Raw genomic sequence first — 20,867 nt, 5'->3', positions numbered from 1 at the left:
TACCAGGCCTTCATCCTTTATTGCTGTGTCCGTCTTCAAGGTTGCCTCATAACTTGATGTTGGCTTCTCCTAGGAGAAGAAGGAAAGAAAGCACCCAAGATGGAATCCATGGCTCTATATAACCTAATCTTGGAAATGACGTTCCATCACATCTGCTATATTTTATTTGTTAGAAATGAGTCAGTAAGCCCAGCCACATTCCAGGAGAGGAGGTTACACAAGGATATGAATGCCAGGAAACAGAGATCACTGGGGACTGTCTTAGAGGCTGCCTAACATGGAAGGTTAAGACATAACATAAACAAATATAACCTGTCAGATGGTAGTAAGTTCTGTGAAGAAAAAAATGTCAACTGCGAACATTTATCATTCAGTATCAAGCCATCATTCAAGAACATGGTTGAAGTATTTTATTTTTTCAAGTAAATACTGAGAAGTTTATCATCCACTGCTCCCTGCTAAAGAATCCCTAAAAAGAAGGAAGGAAGGAAGGAGTGGGATGCAAGAAGCAATTCACAATCTGTAAATTCAAAATATCTGTCTTTCCAGATTTTTTTAATGTTTTCGATTATAAGTTGTGAATTTTGGTAATGGAAATGATTGCTTTCTATTTTTCTTTATACTTTTTTGCATTTTTAGTTTAAAGAGAATTTATAAGTATGCAAAGAAAGTACATCCCCTGGTGCTCTTATAAATTTTTCTTGTCTTTGTCAATGCAAGAACTCTATTAATAGTTTAAAATTGTAACAATAGTCAGCATTGATTGAGTTTTTACTCTGCACTAGGCATATTATGCTAAGCATTTTACATGTGTTATTTAAGCTTAGTAATCCTGTGAGAACTCTATTCTATTTCACAAATGAAAAAAAAATTGATGCTATGAAGCTGATAACTCTTTGATGTTAGTGTTAACTATTAAGTAGCACAACCAGGATAACATCAGCCGTTGAGCAGCATAGTCAAAACAAGATCCCAGGGAGGACTCACCCTAGAGTGCATGCTTTTAACTGCTACACTGTTCTTCCTCTTCCTCTACCTAGTTTTTATTACTTTGTTTTGGTAAAATTATTAAAGTGCTAAGGCTTCTCTTGAAAATAATTTGATGATGATGTCTTACTGAATTTAGTATTTACAGAATTTTATAAATGGAAGGAGTCTTAATGAGCTAGTTCAGCTTCTTTATTTTATAAGTAAGGAAATGGAGACCTAGACACGTTAACTGACTTGACCAAGGTTATGAAGTTAATGACAGTAATATCCAGAAAACAGATGATCTGACACCAAGGTTAGTATTATTTCCTCTAGAATATTTCTGTTTATCCTAAGAAAAAGCATTCTATTTGGAATGGCTTAAGAAAAAAGTGTTTTGTCCAGAGATATTTATTCTGTAAACTGGCATTCATATAACCAATACTTCTGATATAAATACTGTCCATGGAAAAGAGTAGCAGATGTGACCCTGGCCTCAAGTAATTTATAATTTAATGTGGATGCAGAAAAGTGAAAGGAAATTATAATTCAGCATGTGCAAACAGAATGATCAGCAGAGGGACAGTCAACTGAGTATTTAGAGAAGGAGAAACAGGGGTAGTTAGGGAAAGTATGTTGGAGAAAGAAGCATCTACGCTGAAGCTGGGATTACTGGCAGGAGTGTACCATCTCAGCCTGTATTGAGAACGGACAGCATAGGAGTTGGATCAAGTCTGAGGAAGAGGAGGATTCTGGTTTGGGACATGTGGAGCTTGGGAGGTAGTGGGTCATCCAAGAGCAGATGTTCAGTGGGTGGCTGGCTCTGTGGCAAGAACTCGCTGTGGGGATAGTTGGCATGTGAGGCGGGGCTTGAAGCAACTAGAGCAGAGATCAGAACAGGACAGTGAGGGGTCTGGGAGTAGGAGAGTTTAGGACAGCATGCAGCCTGGTGCCTTGTAAGTACTAAATGTTTACAAATTCATTTATTTGATCAACAACTGTATTCCTTTTAAAATAATTACATAATAAGTATTCCTTATTTGGTGATCAAAACATTATGAAGCAAGTACAATTTTCTCATTATTCCTGGGAGGCTTTTCTATTACAAAGATTGGGAAGTGGAAGCTTTGTGTAATGGTCTTTTCTTTTTTTTTCCTTCCTTTTAAAAGTTATGTAAGTAACATACACATACTTGTGATATCCAAAAATATGAAAGCATAGCATATTTTTTTTTTACTTTCTCCTTACCCTCTTTCTACCAAAGACCTTTGTAAAATGTCTTTCCATTTAGTGTTCCTAAGAGAAGCTGAGTTCTAAACAGTCTGAGTTAGAAATTGGAGAATGTGATTCCTCATGTTTGTCTTCAATTCACAGTGCTTAATGTTTAGTGGTTAATGTTGAGTGATTGGCTCCCTAGAAAGAGGTACAAGCCTTTGCTCTTAGTGGTAGGCAAACTTGATTTTATAGACAGTTATTCAGCTTCTTATTTAGTGAAAAGCTGAAGTCCTCCATTATGAACTTCAGATGAAGAAAAGGGTTGTCATTTTTAGTAAATCACTGGCATGTGAATGCATGTGTGTGGGTGCATGTGTGTACACACATGTACCCATGCACACACATATATACACACATAAAATGGAATGGCTAGGTGTTCATATTTGGTGATGCACTGACTTTTTAAGTCTGTAGCTTCTCAAAATAATTTATCTTTAGGGAATATTAGAAGTAGTCCTGAGTCATTGCCTATTTCAGTAGATTCTTTATTTGCCCAGTTTTACGATGTACAATGAATTTAGGTTTCTAGAGTTGATATTTGGCCATAATTTAGAGGCAGACCTCATCAGAGGTATGAAAAGCCTAATTATGTCTAATGGACCTCTGAGGAATTGCCCTACAGTATTAAATATGGGTAAAAATATGTGCTTTAGGAAGATAGCTACTTGGTAGGGAGGATGAGAAGACAAATCACGTAATTGCTTTGGATGTTTGCAGCATACCTTAGAATCTAGAATTCAAATGAAAAATTAAACCAGAGCAAAAGCATTGCAAGGTTACTTAATCATTTCTTTGATTCCAATATAACCCATCTTGGTAAAATGATACCTTCATGGATTTAGTTGTTAGAGCCAGAAACCTGGGAGTCATCCTTAAGTCTTTCCCTCATGTGCAATCCACCAGAGGGCCTGCTGATTTTACCTCCAACATGTACGCAAAACTTATCTCCACTGCCAACATCCTAATGTAGGACTAATGCTGGACTTCTGTAGTAGCTTGCTGCTTTCTCTCTGCTACTACTCTTGCTTCACTTCCATCCATTCTACATTTTGAGAGGCATTGCAACATTTAAATTGTCTAAATCTGACTTCAAGGCTATGTGTGGCATGGTGTTATACCAATTAACCTCATTCTGAGAGCTCTCACTTCTATTCAGTATCATCCATCTACTATCTGGAGGAATCATAACTTGTGGTGTGGTGTGGTGTGTGTGTGTGTGTGTGTGTGTGTGTGTGTGTGTGTGTATGTATGTATGTGTGTGTCTGTGTGCACGCATTATAAGGCATTAACCCAGGGTCTTGCACATGGTAGGCAGGTGATCTACAACTGAGCTACATCTCCATCCCTTTTATTTTATTTTGAAACGGGATCTGGCTAAATTACCCAGGCTGACCTAGAACTTGTGATCCTTCTACCTCAGCCTCTCAAATAGCTGGGATTACTTGTGTGTGCCAATATGCCTGGCTCATCTCTTTATTTGAACTAACTTTCTCTGTAAGCATCCAAACTTAAATGACATCTGTATTTCCTCTCTAAAGAAGACTTTAAGTGTACATCTGCTTATTTTTTTCCTATTACTTTGGTTCCCAGATTTCTTTTGAAGTTTCTGATTTTTTTTATATTATCTCTTTTGTTTACAGAATTCTTATTAGCAGTTGAATTTTTGTCTCGCATCTATTTTATTAATAATGGTGGTGGATTTTAGTTTACTTTTTTTGTTGTTGTTTAGCATTGCTTCTTGTATCCCAACTCATCTTTTATTTCATGGAGGTAAATTTAATTTGCTGATACAACTTCGAGTCTCTCCCTCCCACTCCAAATTCATGGTGGTAAAAATTCATGGAGCTCTTGCATGCTCCCAAATAACTATTTTGCCTTAATACGTGACAGTTTTAAGAGAATATGGGATTCTACCTTTAAAAACTTGGTAGAAATTGCTTCATTTGTATATTTTAATTTGATATTACAATGAGAAGTCTGTTGCAAATCTAGTTTTCCATTTGTTACAGTTAGGACCCCTCTTCTTCCAACCTTAAACTGCAGAATTTAACTCTTTATTTTTGTGATTTAAAATTTTCATCAGGTTGTATTTAGGTGTTTCCTTTTAGGTATTGTTATAAGGCACTTGATAGACCCTTTCAACCTAATACCCCAGTCTCTAACAGAGAAAAAATTGGCCCTATTATCTCTTTGGTAATTTCTTTCCACTTACTTTCTCTTTAAGAAAGAAAAGAAAAAGTTAGGCATATGTTAGTCAGGTATTTGTTGTCTATATTCATCCTTCTTTCCCCTTCATATTTCCTAATTTGAGAGAGTTGATGGGTTCAGTCTTCCAAATCACTGCTTGTGTCTTTGGTTTTGCTCCTCTTCTTTTTGCTGTGCAGACCTTTGTTGAGGGATTAAAACTTTTTTGTTGTTTTGTTTATTCCCCACTAATAACTTTTTAGCATTACTACTTTGCTCTTACAATCTTCATAGGTCTTTTAAATGATATCTTCATAGAGCTTTCAGAGATTACTAAAATTGTTTTCTCTTTCCTTTATTAACTCTTGTTTCCTCTGGATTTGGTTCCTCTGTTCAGTTTAGTGTCACTTTTTAATCTGTTTTTCTTAGTGTGTGATTTTTAGTTGGTTTTCTGTTCACATGCATAAACGAAGATCCAGACCAGTGATTTTCAATTCTAAGGGTACATTTAATTATGTGAAGAGCATATTAACACAAATGCCTGGGCTCACTCCCTCTGTCAATGCCGATTGTATTGAACTGTGTAGGGCCTAGGCATTTAGTGTCTCTTATATATTTTATTTGGTGGTAAGATCCAACCCAGTGCTCACACATGCTAGGCAAGTGTTCTACCACTGAATCACAGCCACTTTCCTGGCAATTGGTCTTTAAAAAGCTCCCCAGAGAATTCTTAGGTGCAACCAGGGCTGAGAACTTGGTTGTGTGATCAAGGTGGCTCTCAGCCCAAATGGGGATTTTTGTTTTTCCAGAAGTAAATTCAGAATATACTATCCCTGGACCTGCTAAGTACTGTGTGCAATCAGCTGCCTTCTGGGTGAGTGTGTGCCTTGTCATTTGAGGTACTGTTTCTTCATTTTCTAGTCCTAGCACCTGTGTGGGTGGTCCCTACAGCTGATCCTCCATTTTATTGTAGAGACCTCTTCTCACAGTTTAGCTTGAGAACATTGGAAGATGCAGCTGTTCCCTAGATCTTTAATTATTTTCCTGATAATCACTGGCTCACTTTTACTTCCACATCTAACTTCTATAGTCTCTGAATTTGGGTTTGTTTCCTCCCAGGGTTCTGTGGGCACAATGACATTTTTAGAGGTTCCCCTCCATCTTTTTCTTTTTTGCACCAGGGATTGAATCCAGGGGCGCTTAACCTCCACTGGGCTGGAACACCATTCCTTTTTTTTTTTTTTAATTGTAGATAGTCACAATACCTTTATTTTATTATGTGGTACTGAGGCTTGAACCCAAGTGCTCTACCACTGAGCTACAATCCCAGCCCCTGTATTCCTTTTTATTTTTTATTTTGAGACAGGGTCTCACTGAGTTGCTTAGGGCCTCACCATTGCTGAGGCTGGGCCTGAACTTGTGATCCTCCTGCCTTAGTCTTTTGAGTTGCTGGAATTATAGGCATGTGCCACCATGCCTGACTTTAGAGGTTCCTTCTTTTGTTTGGTTCAAATTGAATCTTCTTTACAATGATTAGCATTGTCAACAGTCACAACAGTCAGTCCTAATGGCTTTTTTTTTTTTTTTGGTAGAAGTTATCATGCTATTCTCCTGATGTCCTGATGGCATCTTTCCTGCTTATCCTATGTTTCTGTGAACTTATCCTTATTTTACTTTTATATGTTTAATATATATATATTCTAATGTTTATAATAAATAGTCTTTTATATTGGTCATTTTAAGAGACAAGAGAGATACATTGTAATGTTCCATTATTTGTGTTGAGCCAGAAATCTCAAATGCTTTTTGGTTACCTGTGAAAAGTGTCAGATGTCTAAGGAATTTAACAGACTATTCACAGCAGAGGAACTATAGGAGGCTTAACCAAATGGAGAACGACCTCATTCTATCAGTGAAAAATGCATTTAAAGTTTTTGGTGCTTTTTTTTTAAAATTTAGTTTTTAGTTTTAGGTTGGTACAATATCTTTATTTTATTTTTTATGTGGTGCTGAGGATCGAATCCAGTGCCTCACACATGCTAGGCGAGTGCTCTACCACTTGAGCCGCAACTCCAGCCCCCATTTAAAGTTTCTCATATCAAATTAGCAAAGTGGGTGTGTGTGAGTGTGTGAGGGGTTATGGTCAGGAGTATATGGGGGAGAGTGTGTGAGAGAGAAAGAGAAATTGAATATTAGCAAGGTATAGAAGTACAGATATTCTTAGATACTCTTGTGGAATGCAGAGTGGCACAATGCAGTTTGGCAATACTGGCCTTTAAGATATTCATATTCTTTGACCCTTTATCCTAAGGAAATAATCATGAAGACAATTTTTATATTAAAAAATGATGTAAAGTGGATAAAAATGTTCAGATACCTGATAGTGGGTTAATTTTTAAATTATGGCAAATCAATGCAGCTAACAAAATTCAGCAAATGAAATAAGGCTAACAAAAACACATGTTTAAACCAGGTGCAGTGGCACATGCCTGTAATCTTCGTGGCTCAGGAGGCTGAGGCAAAAAAATCAGGAGTTCAAAGTCAGATTCAGCAATGGCAAGGTGCTAAGCAACTCACTGAGACTCAGTCTTTACATAAAATTCAAAATAGGGCAGGGGATGTGGCTCAGTGGTTGAGTGCCCCTAAGTTCAATCCCCAGTACCCCCCCAAAACAAAACAAAACAAAAATCAAAAAACAAAAAACACATGTTTAAAAAGTTGTTAATGGCAGGGAAAACTGTTCACATAACAGTGCTAGGTGAGAAAACTTGCTCTAGAAAGAGATTTATTTAGATTATTATTTCTTTTTTTTTAAATTTTTATTTTTTATTTTTAGGTGGACACAATATCTTTATGTGGTGCTGAGGATCGAACCTAGTGCCTCAAGCATGCTAGGCTAGCACTCTACCACTGAGCCACAACCCCAGCCCCTAGATTATTATTTCTATAAAAAAATGCAAAGAAAAATAAAAATTAGCAGTCATGATTGTTATGATTTGAATTCTGTAATTTTCCCCCTGCAGTCATATACTCTTCTGTATTTTCCACATTTCATACAAAATATATTATAATCAGGAATAAAAACTCAGCATTATTTTTTAAATTGCCAACTTGCCTACACATGGTAGGCAAGAGAAATGTGAAGGACAAGTAATCACATGAAAATGTTTAATTATAGTAGTATAATAACAAAGAATGAGCCAGATGCATACCTGTAATCTCAGCTACTAGGATACAGAGGCAGGAGGGTTGTCAGTTCAAGGCCAGCCTGGACAACTTAGTGAAACCCTGTATCCTAATAAAAAATAAAAAAGGCTGGGGAATGTGGCTCAATGGTAAAGTCCTCTAAGTTTAGTCTTTAGTATTAAAAAAAATAAATAAAATAAAATAAAATAAAAATTCAAAGAATGCATGATAGCATTAGAAGTATTTGTTACATATATTTAAAATGAAAAATAGTATGTTCAGTATGATCCCATTTGGGTAAACTTATATGTGTGTGTGTAAAAAGTTTACAGTGCTAATCTCTGGGTAGTGGATGTTTTGGAAGTCACTTTATTTTCTTCTTTATGTTTGTAACTCTGATTATATGAATCCCCTTTCCCTATAGTCTTAGGTACACTTCTGTATTTTCCAATTTCCCAATATTGGCTTATAATTGAGGGCTTTTTTCCCCCCAAAATTAAAAAAAATTAGTATTTTCATCTTCTACAGTGTACTTTCAGCTCTTAAAGCATGCTTAACATAATTAATATGGAGGGTAGATTAAGAGAAATTTGAAGATATCCTTTATATAATCAAAACAATTCATTGATATAAATTTCCATACACCTCTAAAGAAATTTCTCTCTTTTGCAGAATGTTGGCCACATAGGTGCAAAGTGTTGGAAAACTGCCTTTGTGTTATTTCAAAACAAGTATTTGAACTTTTTCATTTTAAAAAGTTGAGGTATAATTCATATATAGCAAAGTATACATATTTTAAGGGTATAGTTTAATAAGTTTTGACAAGTGTTTTACTGATGTAGACACCACCCCAAGCCATATGTAGAATATTTTTGTCACTCCGGCAAAGTTCCTTTATGTACCCTCACCATTCAAAGGTAAAGTCTTTTCTGATTTTTACTACAATAAATTTTCTCTTTTCTAGAACTCCATTAAGCAGAATATATAATAATTATTGTGTTTATCTTTGTTTGCTCAACATGATTTTGAGATTCCTCTATGATATGTGTATTAGATACTTATCTATCTTTTAATTGGTTTATCCATAGTATTCCATTGTTTGAATACCACAATTTGTTTATGCATTCTCATGTTGACAGACATGTGTCCAGATTTTGGCTCTTTTAAATTGAGACTGGTTAGTTTTGTAGCTGTGTCATAAACTTCAGCATTTCATCTGCTTCTCTTTTCCTGTCTAGCAGGGCTTGCAAACCAGGCATTTGCCCTACAATTAAGGGCTGGTTTCCAAGAGCTTGTAGCTAGGACCACCAGAGAGAAAGCAGAGAACAAAGCTGAAGCAGGCCTGCCAGCTCCCAGGCAGATGCCTCAGTATTTCAGCTTTGGGACATCCTGAAAACTCAAGTGAACTGAGTGTGACTAAAACTGAAGAAATATGGAGGGAGAAGTACAGTTATTCAGTTGGCTTGTTGAAAATACTTGGAGGGTGAGAAATTGTAAGGGCCTGAAAATAGAACCTCATTAGGCAGTAAGCAGGACCAAAGAAGCAGCTCTTTCTACTTGCTGTTAAAGAGCTTTCTGTTTATGGAAAATTTGTGGCAAAACTCATGCCATGAGAGTGAGCCCTACCTGGATGGTATATTGACCAGCCTTGCTGATGCCTGTGCTAAAGGGATCCTCTGACTGCTTGGGTGTTGGACTTGATCAGCAAGCAGTCCATTTCATGTTCATTGTTACGCAGCTCTTCCCCTCCTGGGACTGTTGTCCAGCTCTTGCCTTATCTGGATCAAGTTCTTAACCTGGTTATTCTGACCCCTCTTTTTCCTTTTCAAGTTCAAGTTTCTGGTATAAAACAAAAAGCAAAACTCAACAATGACTCAGAACTTCTAACTTTATGTTAGCAGCATTTCCTGCCAAAACACTGACCCCAAGAACCTGCCAGAAGATATTTTTATTACCTTTAGTTTCATTATAGATGACAAAGTAGATGGAATTGGATATCTGTTTTTCAGGATTTGGTCGATAGCTATTTATTTCAACACCAGATAGTATTTTCTGATTAAAGTTATTTATAGGTAATTTGATTCTTAAAAGCCTTTCTGATTTTGCTGGATCACCTCAGACCATGAATCTCGCATGGTTTGTGTATTGAGAGGAGGTACAAACTGAAGCTTTGAAAAGTTGGCACCAGACATGGACTCTGAAGCAATCACTACCTCTCAGACTCAATCCACCAGTCTCAAATGGCTTTTACTTTTGTAGAATATGCAATTTCCATGAAATGGCTAGTCTCAGAGTACTCCGTAGTTATTTTTTTCTAGGTTACTATGTTGTCTTCAATTCTAATTTTTATGTGAGAGCATAGAACAGATTGTGTCTTGCCCAAGAAATATTTATAATGTCAAGTAATTGTTCTCTCAATTGATCATGTGACAGATTTTAGCCAAAAAATATTAAAGATTTTTTCAAATTTTTCCTCCTTAACCCCCCCACCAAATTACAATTGACACTAAGCTTGACTAACCAAGCTTCTTTGAGAAGACTCATTGGCAAAGTAGCTAGTGTTTCATAACAAATTGGGGAAGGGGGAATTTGTCCTGTATTCTGCAAAGTCTGTTGAACAACTTAAGAATCAGTGAACATAAACAGTTCTTGTGTATCAACTGCTTTACTAGGAACTGATGATGATGAAAATTAATTACAGGGGCTGGGGCTGGGGCTGGGGCTGGGGCTGGGGCTCAGCGGTAGAGCGCTCACCTAGCATGCTCGAGGCACTGGGTTTGATCCTCAGCACCACATAAATGTAAAATAAAGATACTGTGTACACTTAAAACTTAAGAATAAATATTAAAAAAGAAAATTAATTAAAATTCTGAGAAATGAAAATCCTTGAGTTTTAACATTTCTTATTTACAGAAGCAATCAGACCTTGAATAATTGACCCATTCTCTAGAATATGAATATTGTATTCTCACTGCAAATGTAAACTTTATATTTGTTAATCCAGCTGTTTGAAAATTACCATAGAAATACAGACAACTAAAGGAAGTTAGTGTATTACTATATCAAATATTTTTAAGATAACATCAGAATTATATCTTTGAATGAAAAGACATCTCATGATCATGGATTGGAAATCTTAATATTATAAAGATGGCAGTACTACCCAAAGAAATCTAAAGATGCAGTGAAATCTCTACCAAAATCCCAGTGACATTTTTTGCAGAAATGGAAAAAGTGATCCTCAGATTTATATGGGATTGTAACAGACCCTGAATAGTCAAAATAATCTTGGGAAAAAAATGAAGTTTAAAGACTCAGGTATCTCAATTTCAAAATTTACAACAAAGCTATAATAATAAAAACAGTGTGGTGCTATCAATATGGATAGACATAAAGATCAGTAGAATAAAATTGAGAGTCTAGCAGTAAGTCCATATGTCTATCACTTCTCTCTCTTTTTTTGTACTGGAGGTTGAACGCAGGGGTGTTTTACCACTGAGCTATATTCCCAGCCCTTTTAAATTTTGAGGCCAGGTCTTACTAAGTTGCTTAGGGCCTTGTTAAGTTGCTGAGACTGTCCTTGTACCTGTGATCCTCCTACTTCAGCCCTCCTGAGTTGCTGTAATTATAGGCATGCACTGCCATACCTGGCATGGTCAATTGATTTTTTTTTTTTTTTTTTGGTGGTGCTGGGGATTGAACCAAAGGCTTGTGCATACGAGGCAAGCACTCTTCCAAATGAGCTATTTCTGTAGCCCAATCAATTGATTTTTGAGAAGGATATGAAGACCATTTGATAGTTGAAAAAAAAAATCTTTTCAACAAATGGCATTGGGACAATTGGATTTTTACAAGCAATAGAATGAAGTTGGACCCCAATTTCACACCATATACTAACAGTAATTAAAAATGGATTAAAGATTGAATTTTAAGACCAAAAACTATAAATTCTTAGAAGAAAATATATGGGTAAATCTTCATGACCTTATATTTGATAATGGATTCTTAGTGATGACATCAAAAGCACAAGCAATGAGGTCAGACTTGGTGGTGCTCACCTGTAATTCAAGTTATTTCAGAGGCCAAGGCAGGAAGATTTTAAATTCAAGCCAGCCCTGACAATTTAGAAAGACCCTTTCACAAACTTTAAAAATAAATAATTAAAAAGGCTGGGGATGGGCTGGGGTTGTGGCTCAGTGGTAGAATGCTTGCCTGGCATGTGTAGGGTGCTGGATTCGATCCTCAGCACCACATAAAAATAAATAAAATGAAGGTATTGTATTCAACTACAACCAAAATGAATATTAAAAAAAAAAGAAAGGCTGGGGATGTAGCTCAGAGGTAAAGGGCTCCTGGGTTCAATTCCCAGTACCACAAGTCAAACTTAAAACAAACAAACAACCCATGTGCAATGAAAGAAAAAAATAAATTAGGCCACTTCAAAATTTAATTGTGCATCAAAGGACACCATCCAGTAAGTTGAAAGAAAACCTACAGAAGAAGGGAGAAATCATTTGCATATCTGAAAAGGGCCTAGTATCTATAATCTTACAACTCAACAACAAAAAGACAAGCAAACCAATTAAAATATAGACAAAGGGCTTAAATAGACATTTCTCCAAAGGACATATATATGAAAAAATACTCTGCACCTTTAGTGATTAAAGAAATGCAAATAAAAACTACAATGAGATACCACTTGATACCTACTAGGATGACTATAATTTTAAAACAAAACACCAGAAAATTATGAGCATTGGTGAGGATGTGGAGAAATTAGAATCCTTGAACTTTGCTAGTGGGACTGTAAACTAGTGCAGCCACTAGTGCTTGTAGGTCTGAAAACAGTTTGGTACTTTCTCAAAAAGTTGAATATAAAATTACCACATTTTCTAGTAATTACACTTCTAAATGTGTACCCAAAATAATTGAAAACATGTATTCAAGTAAATATTTGTTCATAACAGCACTATTAATAGTGGCCAAAAAGTGGAAACCCAAGTGTCCATCAATGGCTGACTCAATAGACAAAATGTGATATATTCGATAACGGAATACTTACCAGCCTTAAAAATGTTTGAAGTGGGGACACTACAATATAGATGAAACTTGAAACACTGTGCCAGTGCAAGAAGGCCAACACAAAGAATTATTATATGATTGCATTTATATGAAATTCCCAAAAGAAGTAAATCTGTAGGCACATAAAGCATAATATTGGTGTCGGGGGCTAGAAGAGGGGGAATGGAAGTGGCTATTTAATGAGTATTGAGTTTTTGATGAAAGTATTTTGGGACTAGATAGAGGTAATGGTTGCACAGCATTGTGAATATTCTAAATGCCACTGAATTGTACATTTTTAAATCGTTAATTTTGTGTGAATTTTACCTCAGTTTAAAAAATTACATCATATGGTTTCTATGATCTCACAAGGATGGGTGGCTTTGCTGTCATAGTTACCTTGTGACTATTGGAATCCATATGTTTTGCAGCATTAGTGCATTGGGAAGTTCTTTCCAACTGTGGGCAGGAAATCTTGAAGACAGACAATCCCAAATGGGTTTCTCCTATAATAACAATTAAGGAATGTAGTTTTGCTTTTTCATGTTTATTTGTTGAATCTTGGAAAACTTCTACCTTGAATGGGTCCTGAGTTATTTTAAAATGTAATCTAGACTGGGTATTGATTGGTTTCCATTTAATTTGAAAAGCATGTTTAAAATATCTCCATATTATTTGGAAATGGAACAGTTTTTGGTTTATGAAAATATATAGTAATTTTTTTTAAATCTTAGAAATATTTATGGAATTGTAATCATATATTTATGGAGGTTTTCTATATTGCAGTAGTAGGAATTTTTACAACACTTTCTAAAACTTTTGCAAATGCTTTTTATTGTCAGTGGAATTGGTGTCAGGAAAAGCAAAATTCTGTTTTCAGATCAATCAAGCAGAGTTGTATAAAAACTTAAAACATTTTTTAAAAACTTAGTCTCTCTTGATCTTTTGAAGTTGGAACCTTAGATTGTATCTGGCAAAAGATCTGAACTTGAGCAGAACTTCCTACTCAGAAAAACAGGAGTGCTTTGCTGTAATGGATTGAACCCATAGCTTTTGACATTGTGATCATTAGTTCTAATTGACTACAGAATAGAAGAAATGCCTTGCTTAAGGAGGGCTTCCACCGATGTTAAAGTTAGAAGGGATCTCGTAAGCATAGAAAAATACCTGAAATAAATGTAATTAGCTGAAGTATTTTGTGTATATGAATAATTAGCTTTAAATAATTATTGCTTTTGATTTCCACCAAATTTAAAATATTTCCTTTTTCTAATGTTCAAAGGGATAATTTCTTAAGTGAGAAAAGGCCAGCTTTTAAGTTGTAGAGAATTAGAAGGTAGGTTTTTCAATAAATAAATGGAGCTATTTAATTAGACATGCCAAGAAAGCAGTAAAAGAAAGTGAAATAGGTGAATGAGACTTTATCTTACCATGAAGTTATATTTATTGAGGGACTCCTGCCTATGAAAAGCAGCATAGCACATAGTGTATTTCCTTGGGTAGTTTATGTAACTAATCTTTCTATACCTCATTTCCTTATCTGGATGATTAGAATAATAGAATCTACCTGCTAGGGTTATTATAAGGATTAAATTAGTTAATGAGGTTAAAGCTTGTTAGTATAATACTTGATACACACTGTAGAAGATAAGTATATGTTAAAGATGTAAGAATGCTGGTGATAACGGGGAACTACTTTGGTGGGGGGTGCTTTTTTGAAGGGCAAACCTGTTTATATTCACAGACGCTCATAGTCCCCCTTTGTAGTGTACCAAGTTCTGGATGTCTGTTTGAAGTTCTGACACCTTCCCATATTCTCACACTGGGGCTTGTTTTACTGCTAATGAGTGTTTTAACCAAAGGGAATGCTTTGGAGAAAAAAGATCTCAGGAGCAGTGTTTTTTTTTTTTTTTTTCCAAGTGTTTCCCAAGTAATTTTAAGATCACATGAAGCATCTCTCTGGTGGTTTGTTGAAAATCTATTTATTGTTTCATTTATTCACCATGTATTACTGTGTGCTCAACATTGGCACTGGGCAGAATGGAAAAACATAGGAATAAGAATCAGAGACAAAAAAATGTAGAGAACAGAGTAGTTAGCCTGGAACTTACAGTATGAGCCAATTCTGTAGCTCATACTAGGAAACTCCCAGGGCTTTGAGTATAAAACCATGAGAGAGTAGTATATCCTTCAGGGTGTGTGCATCCTTGAAGTTTAAGGCTACCTCTCAGTTAATTTTATTATTTCTGCCAAGCCACCTCAAACTTAGCTAAGAGAGGAATAAAAACTCATTGATGGGGAGGGGAATGTAAAAATTACAGGTTTTAATGAATCATTTTGTTCCGTTTTCCTTACTTCCATTTATATGTTCTATTTCCATTAGAATTTTAACAGTTTTAAATTACTAGTTTGTATTTTGATAACTTTTTAAATTCTTCCCACCTTCTATTTATATATAGTTATAAAATGAATTAGGACATGAGATTAGATAACTCAGCTTCCTAGAATGTGCCTTCTCTTCTTGTGAAGTGATGATTGTCATTCTTTTATAGAACTGAATTGCAACTGCAGAAGCAACAAGTGACCCTTTGAAGATGCATGTGCGACTGCATAAAGTGAAGGGGAAACTGGAAATAACAATGAAGTAAGGGAAAAGTATGCTTCTCAGGTAAGTTATGTGCTTCTGAATTTCACCCAAATTCTTGCTATATCAATTACTAAAATTTTGTAACACATAAGTTGTTATAATCATATTTAGTCTTTGTATTTCTATTAAATATTCTTTATTTAGTACTCCCCAGTTTTTTTTATGGACACAATACATTTATTTTATTATTTATTTTTATGTGGTGCTGAGGATTGAACCCAGTGCCTCACACATGCTAGGCAATTGCTCTAACTGAGCCACAAACCCAGCACTACCCACTCAGTTTTTATCCCTGAGCTCTTTGATCAAATTATTCCTTTTTTGGATCAATCTAAAAATATGAATTGAAAGTATAACTGCCGCAGTCTGTCTGGGCACAATTCAGGAGCCACTTGTCAAAAGAAACTAACTTTATTTTTAGAACTACAAATGCCAAACAAAACAGCTCCTCAGGAAAAAAACCCTCAGAGCCCAACTGCCACCACCGGCTTCCACAAGCCTCTCACCCACACCAACCTCACCACCTCCCACCATCCTCCTGCTCTTGAGGTCGATTGGCTGGGCCGCATGGGCGGAGCCAAAGAAGTCCCCCAATGAGCAGCTCCGTGGTCTGAAAGGGCAGGGAAACAGCCCAATGAGCAGCTCCGTGGAGGAGCCAATCAGCTAGATGTTGCTGGGGCCGCTGTGAGCCAATCATCAGCTGGCAGTCTGAAGGGCAGGGAAACAGCCCAATGAACATCACCGCAGAGGAGCCAATCAGCTAGATGTTGCTGGGGCCGCTGTGAGCCAATCATCAGCCGGCAGCTGGAAGTTTGCTGGCAGCTAGAAGTTTTTTGGGGCTCCTTTGGCTGTGGCTCTCAACATATAACTAGGTGATTTCTTAGATTTCTCATTCTACTGTAGGTTAACCATTGGATATCATAAAAGCAGAGTTGTGTATTGTGTCTCTTGATGTGTTGATTAGGCCAAGTGTCAGTTTTTGGTTTGAATGCAAAACTTGTGCTTTGAAAACTAGTTTTCCAAATCTTATTCTAACTACAATATGTGTAGCACTCTGGCATAGGAAAAAATTTTAATAATTTAATACAAAGGATAAAGACTACCAAGCATGGTGGTGCACTCCTGTAATCCCAGGTTCAGGAGGCTGAGGTAGGAGGATCGCAAATTCAAAGCCAGCCTCAGCAACTTATTGAGGCCCTAAGCAACTTAGTGAGACCCTTCTCTAATATAAATGGGCTAGAGATGTGGCTCAGTGGTTAAACGCCCGGAGTTCAATCCCTGGTATCAAAAACAAAAAGAAGACTAACAGTATAAATATATACTTCATTTGATGAAACACATACACTCTAGTAAACTTTTTAAATAAAGGAAATCTTTTATATTATTTTCCTCTATGAAGTTAAGAAACTTTCTCCAGTATGTTGGATAAAAATTTTTGGAAGGAAATGGAGACATTGTCATTGATGCTATAGGATGCTGGGAGTTATGTACCATAGTATTCTTCAGACAACGCCATGGCAACATCATTCCTGCGCAAACTTGTAGTAATTTCCCCTTAATTGTAACCTCTGGAACTTTCTGCTTCATGATGGTGGAGGGGTGGGGTTTTTTTCTTCCCTGTGCTTCAGTAATGGATTATAGCAGGACTATTCTTGGATATATTATATCTTCCAAGCCTGATCATTCTTTAACTCTGAGTTTTAAAGTTGAGTAAAACTATTTAGTGGCATTATACATCAACCCTCTAACAATGGTATAAGACAAGTTTCTTGTACATACATTTTCTTTTTTTTTTTAAAGAGAGAGAGGAATTTTTTTAATATTTATTTTCTAGGTTTTGGCAGACACAACATCTTTGTTTGTATGTGGTGCTGAGGATCGAACCCGGGCCGCACACATGACAGGCAGGCGCGCTACCGCTTGAGCCACATCCCCAGCCTGTACATACACTTTCTAATGCGTACCCTCACCCTGACTCTGCTCTTGTTGAACTTCAATTAGTCTAGAAATGTTCCTGCTTCCAGACCATTGTACTTGTTTTTCTGCCTGGAATCCTCTCCTGCCAGAAATCACAGGATTCCTGTCCTCTCCCTCTAGGTTTCTGTCCTCAAATTACCTTATCAATGATGCCTTCCATGACACCATCAATTGAAATTGACATTATCATACCCTTGGCATCTATCCTTTTAAATTTTCTCCAGGTCACTTACTAACATTTGACTGCTAAACAAATACTTGTTTATTGGCTGTCTCCCTGTCCTCCCTCCACACCCATACACCTCAACTGCCTGAGCTCCCCAAGGACAAGAACTTTATCTCCAGGATCTAAAACAGTGCCAGAGAATAGATGTTTAGTAGGTGTTTGTTTAGGGAAAGAATGAAGCATGCTTATGTTAGGAAGATGAAGTAAATTTAGAGGTCATGTGATTGGATTGAAAATGATGAACAGAAAAACATCATGAAGGAAGCATCTTAAATTGTATATTAAAAGTCTAATAAAAAAGAGGGCTTAAATGCCATAGTCAAAAATAGGTTTTTAATATGGAAGGTAATTTGTATTCTACTTCCAGAATATAAATAAATGGCAGATAAGATATTTATACCAAACACCAGACATGAAATATTACTTAAACAGAAATGTCTAGGAAAGTTTTGGATGGTAAAATATAGGGAGTTAAGCAAAAAGAGAGTTGTTCCAGTGGGAGGGGCCTTGAAAGAATATTGCACTTAGGACAGAGGATATCAGATAGGCCCTAGCAATGCCTGTTGGGTTAGGGGTCTGGTAGGATGGGGACATTGGGTGTGATGACTAGAGTTTGAAGTGGGAGGAGGTAGGTGGCAAGAGTAAAGCCATGTTGGAATTACAGAAATTTTGTTTGAGATCCATCTCTTACCTACTTCCTGGTAATACTGAGCCATCTTGCCTGACTTCAGCTTACTTGGTCTCTCCCACTCCACTCCTACCTATATGCGATGATAATTTGATGTCGTGCTTTTTCTTTGTCATACTTAAGATCTTTTTAAAATAAATCTCTCGCTTTTAAAGATGCATACCATTTGACTCAACAATTGCATTTGTGAGAATTTATCTTGCATGTAGCCTCTACAGGTATGTATGTAATCCTGGACCACCTAAGCCTCTGTCAAATTCTCATTCATGCTTTCCATTTTAACAGCACTTGGGCAGAGACTAATGACCTTTCATTTCCATCAGTCTATTGAGGCTGTGGGTCATGTCCCCCTCCATTGACTTGGGTATTGGTTTTTGTCTAAACTGCAAACATTAGCATAGGAGCTAACTGTGTCTCCTGTCAAGTTTCCTCTTCTAAATTTCAGCAGTGTTTCTCTTCCCATTTGCAAATACAAATAGTTACACATTTTGCATTGCATTTTTAAGCTCTTCCAATAATTGAATTGTAGGCTTCACATTAAGTCACCTGAGAAGCTTTATAAAATATTAATGTCTGATCCATCCCCTAGAGGTTCTGAGGCATTTTATCTGGGGCAAGTCATAGTATTGACAATTTTTAAAAGCTTCTTCCCTGGGTGATTTTTCACATGTACTCAAGTTTGAAAATCTGGAATATACATGATTTTTTTCCTTATTGGTGATGGCTCTGATCACTTTAAACTCATCATAACCATTCAAATGATTCATTTAGTTTTTATAAGTATACAGTGGTATTTATTGAATGTAAAAATAGTTTATCTCTGCCTTTATTTGTAGCTCTTATTCATTTTTAAAAATATTTTTTACTTGTTGATGTACCTTTATTCTTTATTTATTTATATGTGGTGCTGAGGATTGAACCCAGTGCCTCACACATGCTAGGCAAGTGCTCTGCCACTGAGCCACAACCCCAGCCCCTCTCATTCATTTTTATGTTGCTTTATGTTGCACTATATATAGTGTCAGAAGTTACAACTTTATTTATTTTTTTAAGGTCCTGGGGATCAAACCCTTGGCCTTGTGCATGGTAGGCAAGAGCTCTACCCCTGGACTGTTCTTCTAGCCCCTGATACTATATTAATTAACAGTGATTTGATAGAAAGCTTCATCATTTTGTACCTATACTTAATGACAGCATATTTTTTTTTTTACATTTAGTTTTAAATAGGTACTTCAGTCAGGGTAAAAATATATATCTTTTTTATTAGTTTTAGAATCCTTACATTAAAAATAGCTGTTGGATTTTTGTTTTTGTTTTTGTTTTGGTACCAGGGATTGAACCCAAGGGTGCTTATCCACTGAGCCACATCCCCAGTCATTTTTATTTTTTATTTTGAGGCAGAGTCTCACTAAGTTGCTTAAAGCCTTGCTAAATTCCTGAGGTTGGCTTTGAATTTGCAATCTTCATGCCTCAACCTCCCAAGCAGCTGGGATTACAGGCATATACTACCATACTCAGTATAACTGCTCAGTTTTAATGAATATACTTTTAGTGTCTGTTGACACAATTAAAAAATTTAATCTATTCCTAAATTATATTTACTATTATTTCTTTTAATGTTTTGAGTGTGAAAATTCTGAGTGAGTTTTGTACATTTTTATTTTTTACTTTTTTTTTTGATACCAGGGATTGAACCCAGGAGTGCTTGACCACTGAGCCACATCCCCAGTCCTTTTTTGTATTTTATTTAGAGACAGGATCTTGCCAAGTTGCTTAGGGCCTTGCTAAGTTGCTAAGGCTGGCTTTGAATTCAGAATCCTCCTGCCTCAGCTTCCTGATCTGCTGGAATTATAGGCATATAATTCCCACCATGACACCATGCCCAGCTTTTTTTTCACTTTCTTTAGCCAGTTTTAGGATCAATTTAGAAGACTAAACTAGATAACCTATATTTTGACCTATTTTAGGCATGATTTGTACCATGTGAATTATTTCTGAAGTGTTTGAAAGGATTCACTAATAAGGTATCAGAGTAGCTGCTTTGGGTGAATATATTTATCAGAATTTTTTTATTGGTTATTCAAAACATTACAAAGAATGCAGAATCACATCAATTACACATCCACATTTTTACATAATGCCATAATAGTAACTGTTGTATTCTGCTACCTTTCCTATCCTCTACTATCCCCCCTCCCCTCCCCTCCCATCTTCTCTCTCTACCCCATCTACTGTAAATCATTTCTCTCCTTATTTTTTCCCATTCCCCTCACAACCTCTTATATGTAATTTTGTATAACAGTGAGGGTCTCCTTCCATTTCCATGCAGTTTCCCTTTTCTCTCCCTTTCCCTCCCACCTCATGACTCTATTTAATGTTAATCTTTTCCTCCTGCTCTTCCTCCCTGCTCTGTTCTTAGTTGCTCTCATTATATCAAAGAAGACATTTGGCATTTGTTTTTTAGGGATTGGCTAGCTTCACTTAGCATAATCTGCTCTAATGCCATCCATTTTCCTGCAAATTCCATGATTTTGTCATTTCTTAGTGCTGCATAGTACTCCATTGTGTATAAATGCCACATTTTTTTTATCCATTCATCTATTGAGGGGGCATCGGGGTTGGTTCCACAGTCTAGCTATTGTGAATTGTGCTGC

At 36.3% G+C, this 20,867-nt stretch overlaps 1 protein-coding gene across 6 annotated transcripts in view; it reads left to right on the top strand.

Annotated features, from left to right (window-relative positions):
- Positions 1-20,867, top strand: part of Zhx3 (zinc fingers and homeoboxes 3) — a 138,097-nt gene that overhangs the window by 39,348 nt on the left and 77,882 nt on the right. For all 6 annotated transcript variants that reach the window (XM_078051789.1, XM_078051787.1, XM_078051786.1 and 3 more), the window contains exon 2: positions 15,228-15,343. The gene's annotated coding sequence lies outside the window, so the exon portion shown is untranslated. The remainder of the gene's footprint in view (positions 1-15,227; positions 15,344-20,867) is intronic.

Source organism: Ictidomys tridecemlineatus, chromosome 5 (genome assembly GCF_052094955.1).
Source record: "Ictidomys tridecemlineatus isolate mIctTri1 chromosome 5, mIctTri1.hap1, whole genome shotgun sequence".
In the NCBI taxonomy this organism is placed as follows: Eukaryota; Metazoa; Chordata; class Mammalia; order Rodentia; family Sciuridae; genus Ictidomys; species Ictidomys tridecemlineatus.
The sequence above is the reverse complement of the archived record's forward strand: the minus strand, read 5'-3'. Positions and strand labels throughout refer to the sequence as shown.